General features: G+C 37.0%; 2 long non-coding RNA genes across 4 annotated transcripts in view; one reads left to right on the top strand and one right to left on the bottom strand.

Moving 5' to 3' along the window:
• Positions 1-2,640: 2,640 nt before the first annotated feature.
• On the bottom strand, positions 2,641-4,469 carry SMIM30 (small integral membrane protein 30). Of its 2 annotated transcripts, none has more exons than XR_836793.3 (3): positions 4,412-4,469; positions 3,949-4,034; positions 2,641-3,551 (listed from the first exon to the last, which is right to left on the bottom strand). It is a non-coding gene; the product is annotated as a small integral membrane protein 30 (long non-coding RNA). The 2 variants fall into 2 exon arrangements; XR_836792.3 differs by having other exon boundaries at positions 4,407-4,464.
• A 92-nt stretch (positions 4,470-4,561) lies between these two features.
• LOC116154053 (uncharacterized) overlaps positions 4,562-13,033 on the top strand; it is a 293,948-nt gene continuing 285,476 nt past the window's right edge. For both annotated transcript variants that reach the window (XR_010381777.1, XR_010381778.1), the window contains exon 1: positions 4,562-4,613. This is a non-coding gene — a long non-coding RNA (uncharacterized LOC116154053). The remainder of the gene's footprint in view (positions 4,614-13,033) is intronic.

Below are 13,033 nucleotides of genomic sequence, written 5' to 3'. Positions count from 1 at the left end.
TTGCTTTCTTGATTGTTAGTCATATCCCATAGTTGAGCTTACTGGTAAAGACAGGAATAAATAATATGTTGGATGGGTGAAAAGGGGAGGGTATATGTGGGAGATCATATGATAAAGGTCTGAGTGAAATACCTTGATCATTACCTGGTGCTTTATCCCTTTAAAAAAATTCGTTCTTTAAATTATGCACTGAGGCGACTTGTGATTCCAGGAAGATGGAGTAGACATCTTTTTTTCCTGTTTCTCCCACTAGATATATAAAACAAACATAAGATTCTGAAAGGTGGAAAAAAGGCAGGCTGGATAGGGACCTCAGGACCAGAAAAAAGGATGTGGTGGTAAATTCTCTAGATTTTCTTTTTGCCCATAGATCTCTGATTAGGTACTGGAGAAGCTGGCAACTCAGAAATACCAGTGGCCTCAGACATGACTATGGGCCACTGGAGACCATGTGGGAAGTCTGAACTTCCACTTCCACCCAGTAGCCACAAGGCATCCCTCCGGTAGGGTTAATGGAGGGCATAGCAGGAACAGTAATGAAGTTCCTCCTTGACTTTTATCTCTATCTGGCAATAATAAGGCAGAGGGAGTTCCAGAAGGAAAGATGTGGATGGTGTTGAAAGAGTATTTGAAAAAATAATGGCTGAAAGTTACCTACATTTGGGAAAAGACATAAACCTATAGGTTCAAGAAGCTGAGCAAATCCTGAAGAGGATAAACCCAGATATTCGTGCCAATCACATTATAGATCACCTTCTGAAAACTAAAAACAGAGGAAAAAAAAAAAATCTTGAAAGCAGCCAGAGAGAAATGACACAGGAAATGCACTGATTTTTGACATTAGAGGAATAGGCTGGTTATCAGCACTTCTTGTTGATTTCAGCCCTTAGTCTTCTTTTTAACTGGATTCAACCAAGCTAACATGTACAGAGCACTTACTAGACATCCACAAATTATGCTGGGCACCAGGGGAACATTTGCCATTCTCATTTTTCCTATAAGTGCTCCACAGTGGGTGTTATCTCTCAGAGCAAATCATGGAATTCCAGAATTGGAAAGAACCTCACAGAAAGGAAATACATGAGCAGAAATTTGTAATTTGGTATTTCTAGATGGGCTTCAGCTCTGTGAACTCCCTGAAATTAATCTTAAAAAAAAAAAAAAAAAAAAAGCCAGCATGTATGAGCATTTTTCTAGGGAAAGGACCATAGCTTTCATCAGATTTTCAAAACAGCTTGTGGCCCCCCCAAAAGTTAAGAGTGACTCATAAGAGTTTCTGCTCTTTTCAGGCAAAACCATATAATCCAACTTGGACAGATGAGAAAAGAGCAAAAATAGAGAAGGTATTCCCCAACATATACATCAAAATCCCTGAACGCCACCTTGTAATTCTTTACTTTTTAAGGAGAAACTAGGAAAATGGCATTTTTTTAATTCTTCCAGGCACCTGTGGAAATACAGGTTTATCAAAAGATTATCTGCCTAGTCTTATTTGAACATTTAAAAAATGGCATCTGAGGTGATTAAATAACCAATGCACTGTGATTTAAAATGTACTTTAGGTTTTATTTCTCCTAATGCCAAAGGAAAAATTCAGACATACAAGGAAGAAGTAGCAGCTTCTCTGCATCAGTACCTGTGGGCTGGTTTATAAGCTATAGGACATGCTGTCCCACAATCTGCATTCCTTTTTCTATCTTTCAAAAAAAAAATGGCATATAAAAAAGTTCTATTAATTGCATAATGTGTAACTGCCACTTTACTGGAATAAAAAAATGTTAGTGCTTTCTTTGGTGAAAAAACAAAATGCTATGACTAAAACAGATCCATGTGGCTTCTATAATGTCTTTATAGTATGGCTGTCCCTCACTCTTTGTACCCTCTACCAAATCCTTGAGGAAGCCAGACCAGCTCACACCTGGAGAGATGCACAGTAGGGTCTGAGTTTGCTTTAAGTCTCCCAATGTCACCTGGGAGCTAGAGATTGAATAATGCATTATTTTAGGAACAAAACTTGACTACTTGCTTCCATTAAGACCCTGTAACAGTTTGACTTAGACAGTTCTACATTGGCTGCATCTACATCATCAAAGGAATCACAGAGACTCTTGTTAAACAGAGAATTCCAGGCCCTAACCTACAATTACTATACCACAACCAGGAGAGGAACCTGGTAATCTGACTGTTTTATCAAGTGTTTCGGGTGATTCTTAGGCTCAAACAAGTTAGAGCAGTCTTCTTAAACCTAATGTGCATACAAATTATCCTGGGCTTTTGAAACAAAAGCAGGTTCTGATCCAACTGGTCTGAGTAGGGCCTGAGATTCTGCAGTTCTAACGAATCCTCAGGTGATATCACTGGTTTGAGGACACTCTAGTGAGGTAAGGGAGCGTATCTCATCTGGCTGGTGTGCAAATCAATATAGGCTATTATATTTTTCCTTCTGTATCCGTGGATTCTTACCAGGGGCCTCTCATACCTTGATACTGCCCATTTCTCATTTTTCACTGATTATGTCTCTGTAAGTGAGAGCAATGAGTTAGGGTAAGTCATCCTACTCTTCTCTACTTAGCTTAAATAAAAGTTCACACAAAGATAAAAACAATATGAAAAAAACAGAAATGGACACCACACATTAACTAACATAATGGGTTTATATTTAATATAGTACTTCTCACTATGGAGATATTATTCAGTTAATATAAAGGCTTTTTGTTTAACATTAAATCTCTTCTTCATTTCAGTGTCAATATAAAGTATTTCTTTTTTACATTAAATCTTTCCTCCAATTCAATGTTACATACATTGAATACATTTTCTAAACTTTCCACCCCTAAAGAAATGTTTTAATTTTTGACCAGCTATATTTAATATCTAAGTACAATACTAACTTGAGAGATAACAAAAGAAAAATCCAATAAAAAAATGGATAAGAGTCCTCAGCAGATGGAGACAGTGATTATAACTGAAGAGTAGCCATTTCCCAAGATTCTGGGCAAGAGTTTCCTTCTTCCTACTGAGAATTCTGAAACTACAAAATATTACTTATGCAAATTTCACCCATCTCACTTCTTTGGCCCTCCTTCTAACTAGCAAATACAAATTACAGATGGCATTTTTCAGTGCATTATTTGTTATGAAGGAAACATTTTGTTTTCCATTTTACATAGAATATCAATTTGTTCCCGTTTATAGGGAAATAACCAAGAATGTGAAACTACCTTATGTATTGTTTCTTGGGAACTTTCAGATACCAAAGCTCAGTTCTGAACCTCAATAGCATAGAAGTTTTCAGGGCAAGGTTTGATTCAGGAGGCCCTTCAAAGTCACATTTGTCCATTTCTCTTTCGTGCATATACCCCTAAACAAGCACAAATGCCTGTAATGCTGAGAACTACACCTAACAAGAGAGCAATTGCATCTCCAGCTTCTACTGCTTCAACAACAGGCAGCACCAAAAGCAATGAAAAGAGGACTAGGAACGATTGCGTTGAAACTGAGATCATGGTGTTGAGCTCTTGAGGTGGCTGGATCTTGAAGGCTGAAGGTTTCTAAAAATTAAATATGGAAACAAAAAGGAACCATTAAAAATTCCTACTTTTTCAAACGACATGAGTACATAGTAAATAACAGTTAACACAACCTTCTAAATTAGAGATTTTATAAATTATTTCAGACCCATCTCCTTAGGGAAGTAAATAGTATTTTAAAATTGTCATTTGAGGCCAATCTCCCTTTCTCCTAATTCCCTGACTCCAGCGATTTTTAATGCCAAGACCGTGTGAATCAACAAAACAGAAACTGAACAAGCTTGGAAACGTAAAATATCCGAATGACTGAAAACTGCATTTTCTTAGGGTCTCTCCCATCCAGGAAATGCGGAAACTTCTGGCGAAGTCAAGCAACATATAACTTTGTGAAGTCGTGGAGGAAACAGTTAAGACTTACCAAAGAAAGCGGTATTTGTATAATTCTATCTGACTCCCTTCCTGGAGCTCCGGATGCTGAGCCTAAGAGGTTCCACGTGACAGCGCCTATCATCAGAGTAGCGTGGCAGGATTTAAAAATTACACATTATTAATTATCATTACTTTAAAGAGGCAGCTGGAGTCAGAACAGAATGGCGGGGTTGTACGAAAGAGAGAATGGGTAACAGAGAAAACAGTTTGTTGAAGCAGGGGAACTAGACTTAAAAGTTGGTCAGTTCGCAGATGCAGCAAAAGCTTAAAACAACAACAAACCCAAAACAACAACAACAAAATACCCCCGAGAAACACAAGTTTGTTCCTAAACTTGGTATTAAGACTTTAAAAAAAAGACTGCTTTGGCCCGGCAAGGTGCAAATCTGTCCCCTGTCTAACAAATACACTGGTCAAGCTAAGTAGCCTTTGGAGACGAATTCGTACCTTACCTTCCAGGAGGCAGCCATTACAGGAATGGCGAGCAGGGCGGGGTCTCCAAACTACATTCCCCACAATCCCGGGGGCCGGCGACTCCCAGGACGCACCGCGCGCTCCCCTGTAACTGGCTGCGGGGTGACGGTCACGCTCCCCCCTCGCAAGTCGCGGAGTAGCAAGCTCACAGGGTTCTCCGCGCCGCCTGGCCTGTTACTGGTAAAGTGGTGTAATGTATTTGTACAAAAGCTCACTAAAAATAAGGTCCGAAATTGACAGCAGGTGTTCTTTTGCCCTGTTCAAAGTTTTAAGGCACGAGTCGTTCTTTTTGTCTGAAATGCAGAAGGAACAGCGGGGAAAGGTCACGCGAGCAGAGCCGTGTCTCAGATGCGTTTAAACTAGTGGCTTCCTACATTTTTGAAGTAGAGAATCCCCTGTTACCATCTTACAAATGTGCCTTGGGTCTTTTGTGAATTCTGTTTAAGAAATGGGGGAAAACATGTCTAATACATTTTGGGAAATGTTAAAACCATTTGTAGGTGGTTTAGGAAACTCGAAGCATTGTAAGATCTCTTTATTCAGTTTCTGGAGTTCTAAATTTCCCTGTTACTTCAGGAGTGCAGTATGTGGTACACTTTAGAGTTTTCTTATCATTTTTATTGCTGACCACCCTAAATATCCCCAGATATCTATGGGAAGATGTAAAATCATGGCTTTTAAGTCATAAGGATGAATTATTTTCACACGTAAGCCTTAGCCCTTTCTGAAAGGCTCTCTTGAGATCTAGTATCTGTGAAGTCCTTACTGAACCTTTCTACTCGCCCAGTCTCCTGAACTCTCATTTACTGACTTGAAAATTTATTTGGCACCCCGGAAATTATGTTATTAATGATGTGGGTTAAGGGGTGAAGTCACTTGCCCTGTCTGAAAGTCCCCCTGGTTCAAGTTTCTCAGGTACAGTCTCTCAGGTACAGCAGATATATTTCAGTTCAGTGCCCATAATTAGCATGTAATCTTTTAATGTTGGTCATCTTTTACACATTACTAATCTCTGTGGACTGACAGCAGAGCTTTATATTCCTAGCTCCTAACACATACACATGGCAGCAGGTGCTCAGTAATGTTGGGTAATAAAAATTATTTGAATAAATAAATATGCCAACAAGATTTCGTGAGAGACAAAGAAGTGCCAAATAAACCAAAGCAAGGTGTCTTGCCAATTAGAAATCTGAGGATAACTGCAATAATGTTGTCAGCCTTGCTTCTCTAAACTTGACTGTTTTAACAAATTCTTATCCTCATTTGCCTTGAGCTGCTTCTGGTATTGTACCTTTCTAGTCAGTTATATTTGAAATAGGAGCTATTTTTTATAGCTTCCAAAATACTCTCTTGCATTCCAGTGTGACCGATTTGGGGATTTAATTTTTCCCTATATGTTTATTCAGTTATCTGAAGTCAGCAGAGACTCTGCTAAATTTAGTATTATTACAGACTTGTTTCAAGGTGTGTCAGCGTTGAAGGTAACAGTTTAAAGTTTGAAGACTGTTAGGAGATCATTTGATGACCTAGCCTATTTGAAAAAGAGTGGCAGAAGTTTGTTCAGGGACGTTCTGGGCCCGCGTAGTTTTAAAATAAAATTGATTAACTTTTCCTAACCAGCACCCATCCTAATCAGTCCAGTTTAACAAAGGTATCACTGTATGTGCTTTTGTCTCTCTTATCACAATCCTAGTTTCCGGTAGCATGGTATCCTAGTTCTCAGTTTTCTCTTCCTACCCTAACCAGTGATTTAAAAATAAATCAGGTTGTTTATTCCCTTGCCTAAAGCTTTCCAGTTCCGTTACAATAAGCAGAAGTCCAAGCTCCTTACCAAGACCCACAATGCCCTACATGTTGTGAAATCTGCCTGCCTCTCTGATATCAGCCTACCACTCAGTAACGCTCATTCTATTCCAGTCACACTCAACTTTTGCTGTTTCTTAAACATGCGAATTTTGTGGGTTTATTGATTCAAGGTTTTTTTGAATCAAATATTGTGGATTAATATTTAGTCACCATTATAAACAGAAACTATCTTATAAGTAAGAAGTCTGCTTTGGGGCTAAACTATGAAGATATTTAGACTGAGATTATTTTGGATCATCATTCAAAATTTGGGTCTTACTATTTTCTCCATTATATTAATAACAAGTCTTTATGTCTATGTATGTATAAGACACAGTAGTATCTAAAACAGGAACATACTTTGTTTAGGAACCTGTCTATAGTGGTCCCTACTTACTTCCTCTGTCCACTTGGGGCACTAGTGTTAGTTTAGTCAACCAGGATTGTGTATTTTTTTCTTAACAATACCTGAATGGTTTCCTTTAAGAACTTCTTGATGCTGGACAAACAGTATTGGCATTTTTGGTGGGACAGTGCTTTATTGTGCAGACATAATACTGCAGAATGTTTAGCATCTCTACCCCATGCCTACTAAATGGCAATAGAATCCCCCAATCACAAAGACTATCAACTGCCCTAACATACTGCCAAACTCTCTTTAGTGAGATACTGTCCCTAGTGAAGAACCACTCAAGATTTCACCTAGAAATTAAAAGGAGTAGTTGAAAACAGAATGAAACAGTTCACACAGACACCCCCAACACCAACACTGCAGCGTCTTAATGTTTTATATCCTTTCCTTCTTGGTTATGCTGGTTTTGTTGTTATCTACAGATTTCCTTTTGTGTCCTCTTAGCACCCCTGCCAAACAGGTTCGACTGGTCGCTTTCTTGTAACAGCACTGGTATGCAGACTGAAGTGAGATTTCTGCTTCTGTTTCTGCCACTTAGTCTTTTTTTTTTTTTTTTTTCATGACACAACTAGTACCAACAGTTTAATAAAATGAACACAGGTGGATAATGAAATTTCTGGATTGATATACCACATGTCATAACTTTTCACTCATATTCTCCATATCTCTTTGCTGTATTTTTAGGAATTTTTCGGATTTTACCTTTCAAGCCTCTATCAAATGGTTTGATTTTGGCAATCACATTTTTAATTCCCAAGCATTATTTCTTGTACTCTGTCTTTTTTTTTTTTATATAGTTTGTTCTCTTTTAAATGTATATAGTATCTTTAATTCTTTGAATTAATCTTCATGTTTAAATTTTCTGTTTTATCATTGTTCCTCTCTTTGGTGCAGTTGCTTTTCTTTAAATAGCTGATGACTCTTGATTTTCCATATTCATGGATGAAGGACTAGGTTGATTAATACTGGTGCTGGATTACGAGTTTTCTTTGTTGTTGGGTAGGTCTATACTTTAAACACAGCTTTTATTTTTATTACACAAGTAATACTTGTTCATAGTAGAAGTAGTAGCGAATGAAAATAATCAAAAAGAAAATAAAATTCACCCATGACCTCATCACCCAAAAGTAACCATAAACATTTTGTGTATTTTTATTGTCTTAAATAACAAGCAAGCAAGCAAATCCTTTTTTTATAAAAGTTTAAAAAAACTGGAGATATATATATATCTCCTGATTTTTCTCCCCACTTAAGATAAAAAGACTACTTTTCCATGTCAGTATATATATTACCACATCTTTTTTTTTAAACTTTTTTTATTGAGTTATAGTCATAGACATATGTTGTGTCAAATTCCAGTGTAGAGCACAATTTTTCCGTTATACATGAACATACATATATTTATTGTCACTTTTTTTTCCGCTGTGAGCTACCATAAGGTCTTATATATATTTCCGTGTGCTATACAGTATAATCTTGTTTATCTATTCTACATTTTGAAATCCCAGTCTGTCCCTTAGTCTTTAAGCTGTGGAGAGGTGCTGTGATATAGTATATGGAATATTAGCTTTTTCCCTTGCTAGTTTTGTGGATTTGGGTAGTAATTTAATCTCTGAAAATTCCCTTTTATAAAATATGTCATGTGAGGATTAAATGAAATGTTTCTAAAGTGACCAAAAAGTTACCAGAGCTCAATACTTATCAGTTTTCCCCTTTTTGTATTTCTATTCCTCTGGTTACTGGTTAAGACTTAGGATCTCTAGGCTCAGACTGCTTCGCTAGACTTCTGGCTCTGCAGCTTATTGTGTGACAACAGACAAGATAGTAAGCTTTTTAAAGACTCAGCTTACCCATCTATAAAATGGGGTATGATGGTACCTACTTCATATTTATGAAGATTAAATGAGTTAATTTCTAGAATTAGTGGCTGGCATGTAGTAACCCCTCATAAAATATTAGCTATTGTTACTATTTGCTATTAATCAAATCCATGAAATGTGGGGTCTCCGGGATGTGCCTTCTCTCCATTGTGAATGTGCTCTTCTGCCAACAGACATGGTAAATGGAAACTGCCTGTGGAACGCTTGGATGCAGAGGCATTTTAAGCTTCCTAGACTTTGAGCTGGGAGCTGGCTGGAAAACACTCTCCTATTACTGGAAAGCTGTCAGTTTGTTGCCTTGATAGAATTTTACTGTTTAACTATTTCCCTGGTGTTTACATTTATGTTTAAAACATAGTCTCTGTTCAGTTATCATCCCATCATTGATTCACTATATTGGATCCAAAGGGTTTCGAAAATGTGGTTGAGAAGGTCTTAGATATGGGTGAATAACTTCAAGAAATCATTCAGCTGAAATGATCTCTAGGGCCACCCCAAGAAAACCCAAAAAACAAAGAAACACTCTTAATTCCTTTTGAATTCTGTTTCAAATTACAGCAGATAATCTATAACTGCACTACTTTTTACATAAATTGTGGCAAAGGAAAAGGCAGCATTAGAAGCTTTGCTACAAGGGGATTATAATAATTGAGACTATGGGGTCAGAGGAATGTACTACTCTTGATAGATTGTTATGGGATAATTAATTGCAGAGCTTGCAGGACAGAAGGAAATACTTTTGTCTTACCGCTGAGACATGGCACTCCACACAGTGTTGAACTTGGTACCGAGATTTTTACCTTACCTCCTTGACTTCAGTAAGGTTCACTGTCTAAAGAGGATAAACATTATTCTAACAACTCCTATTTAGAACTCATTTGCTCGAACTCCACGGATGAAGAAACTCTATTTTGCCGAATAGCTTCAAAAAATCATGTTGGTTTCTTTTTAAAGTTTGTCTTTGACTTTTGAGTCAAGGGTCATATGAATGGTTTTCATTAGTTTATGTGTGCTGTAATTGGAAATGTCAACCCAGGGTTTACTAGTATTAAGTGATGTAAATGCAGGGATTAATTTCTGGAGTACAGTGAATATAGTATTCACTTCCACTCCTTTACCTGAACTTGCTTTTTGATTTCTGACGTGCCTGCAAACTGTCTTAAATGAACTATTATTTCCTAGCTGTAGCTCAGATTTAGATATTTTGTCCAGATCATTGACCAGCATGATGACTGCTATGTTGTACCTGTGCAGTCCTCTTCTAAAAGGGATGATCATTTCCTTAGCAGTGCTAGAAAGATGAGCAGTTTCTTCTGCGCCGAGCATCTGCCAGCCACAAGTTCTGCCTGTGAACATCTCTGGTAGCAACATGAACCACAGCTCTTCTGAAGCAGTGCCACATTCAATTTCCTCTACAAGCTGTTTAAATGCTTCTGCTGGCTTCTGTATAGTTCCTCTTTTGGCATTAAGTATCTGGCATTATCAGATCCAGAATTTAGTCTTTCAATTCAAGAGAACCTAAACCTACACCATTCTTCACTAAAATAGAGATCACCAGTAGCCAAAGATACTCAGAAACATAGAACATTACTTTAGTCATTTATTCCTGTGGTGAAGGGTAAAGTTTCCCAAGTCAGTTGTTACTAAGAAATGGTTTCCGAGAAGAATGAAGAGGTAATGTCTGCCTATTTTATAACTGTTACAAGTGAATCATTGGTAGGCCCTGAATGAAGGCATTTCTGGGATCCATCAGAAGAGACAGGAGAGGCTGACATCAAGATTTTGCAGTGACTGGTGTGTCAGGGAGTTCATAAAACCTAGACTTCCTCATTAGCAGTTGAGCCAAGCCAGTGACTGGAGACATTTTATTGGAGAGTCACAATTAAAAAAGACCAAGCCAGAGCTTGTCAGTATTTCCCATCAATAATAGGACATCCATCACTGAGACTGTTACATTGGAGCTAACTAATCATTAGGCTAACAGGATGGAATAAGCTGCACTTTCCAGAGCCATTCAGCTGCTGCAGAAAAGACAACTGCTGAGACTAGCCACTCTGGTGCCAGCATTTTACAGAGATGTATGGGCAAGCTGCAAAAGGTCATTTCTGACCTGGTTCCAGGCACCATCTAGAGCCCATTGTGGAGGTAGCCTTGATTTCCACCAATGAACCTCAGTAATCTGTGGGAATCAACCACACACATAAGCCTGTGGTGTCCAAGAAGCAGAGGAAACCACACCCACAGACACTGACAGATTTGAATTTTACTTACATTGCTGGGCTTTCAGGATATAAGTAAGACTACCTGGATGGGACACATTTATAGTTGTGAAAAGTTGTGACGTTCTCTCTTTGTGTAGCACTTTATCCATGGTAGTGAACGGATATAAAAATATTGGCTTTGCAGATGTCATTGGTTGGCCCCAAATTCATCTTTGCCACTGACTAACTGAATTTCTACAAATTATCTAACTTCTTGAAACTTGAGTTTTCAAAACTGTAATGAGAAAATCACCAATCTTTGTAGGATTCTCATTGTAGATTAAATGAAGCACATAAAATGTCCAATATGGTCAGTGTCTAGACCTCTCATGGATATGGGACTAACTGATCAGATAATACTTAAGTGCTGCATAAGGAAATTTAAAGTCAGTATTATCTTACCTCATGGGAGGGTGAAAAAATTTTTCTCATGGAAAAAAAAAGATTTTTTTAAAAAAGCATGATTTTATGCTACATCAGATAAGACTGATTGATTGATATTTAACATACACTTAAATATTAACTAATATGTGCCAGGAACTATTCCACACATTAACAAATATAAATCCCTTTACTCCTTGAAATAATCCTGTAAGGCAGATACTATCATTATCCCCTGTTCCACATGAGGAAACTGAGACATGATTAAGTGATTTGTCCAAGGTCACATAACAAACAAGTGAGTGGTAGAGCCAGGATATGAACCCAGGAAATATGACAAAGTCTATACTCTTAATCAGCGTCCACATGCTTTCATGTGGGAAATATCCACGATATCAAACAACATTTTAATTTTCTTTGAAATAAGGTGCTCTAGTGTTGCTTAGAAAACCTAACCATGGTTGGTCACTGAGTTGTCAGTGTCTGTATACTTCCCTCCAGGCCCTTGTTTTGTGAATGAGTGAATACTAGAATTCACATAATTTCTCAATTGATTTTGACTTAGATTTAATAAATATATACAAAAAGTGTGTTTTAAAAATTAAGGCATGTCTGATTGAGGCTGAGAAGAGCACTTACTGATGGGCACAGACATATGTCAGAGAAGATAGATTGTGATGTGTTAGCAAATCTCAACTATCATGAAATCACTGAAGTCCATATACTATACAAAATTCAAAAAGAAAGAAAGTCAGGTAAAAAGAACCTTTTGAGAATCTTTGCTTAAAGGTAAAAAATTTAAACTGTGAAAGTATAAAGAGGTTATTAAAAATTTAGCATGTACAGTTCATAAGGAAACATTAATTCCTGTGTATTGACCAGGTGCTCATTATGATTAGGAGCAGGTAACCATAGAGACAGACAGCATGAAATTTATAAAATTAAAAACACACCAGATAGAAAATGCAAGTAGCATAGGAGAGTGAATCATGCCCCAACTGGTCTTAGCTGGATTTTCCTTAAATCTAAAGACCTGTAAAATTTCTATCTGGCCATTTTCTGAATGAAATTGCTCATTTTTCCAGACCCTGAATTTCTACTTTGGTTATTTCAACTTGTTCTTTGATAATGCTTTTTATCTAGAGTCAATTTAGATATGATAGGATGTATAGGTCTAGAGTTTTTAAAGTATTTAAGCAATAGCCTGGAAGTGGTAACATTTAGATGGATCTTGGAAACTTAAATGAGTATCTGAACCTTTTATGTAGACTTTTACTGTGAATTTTCAGTTGACATATTGTAAGTGATTGGTTTAGTTTTTAAATCTTTTTTTTTTTTTTGCTAAATCATATAGATGGTCCAGGTAGAGAACTTTATGGTGTAATATAACATCAGTTTCTATGTCATTGAATGATTATTTATCCATGAAATGATGAGCCAGAGAGCAATATAAAGTTTCTTTACTCTTACCTGTAATGTTTTGATTGCTTATAAATCTATTCCCTGAGTCCTTTATGACAATAGGTTACTTGTTTGTAGCTTCTGAAAGTGATATTGTTTGAATTAAAAAAGTCTTCATAAATAATTTAAAAATTATGACAAAAAGATCTTACTTTCTAGAAGAATAATTTTACTCAAAGGAGTTGCCAGATTTTCTATTCAAAGGAAAATTCTTTATTTAAAAACTGCAGTAGATGATATTTAAAAAAAAGATTGCAGCTGGTTCAATTGGGGAAAAAGTCCCATACGATGCTCTTCACAGTTTCATTTGATTGTGATTTGGAACCACTTTAATGCATTTTAAGCTCTCATTTCCCGGGA

This window comes from Camelus dromedarius, chromosome 7 (assembly GCF_036321535.1).
Source record: "Camelus dromedarius isolate mCamDro1 chromosome 7, mCamDro1.pat, whole genome shotgun sequence".
Lineage (NCBI taxonomy): Eukaryota > Metazoa > Chordata > Mammalia > Artiodactyla > Camelidae > Camelus > Camelus dromedarius.
This window is presented reverse-complemented; position numbering and strand designations above follow the sequence as displayed.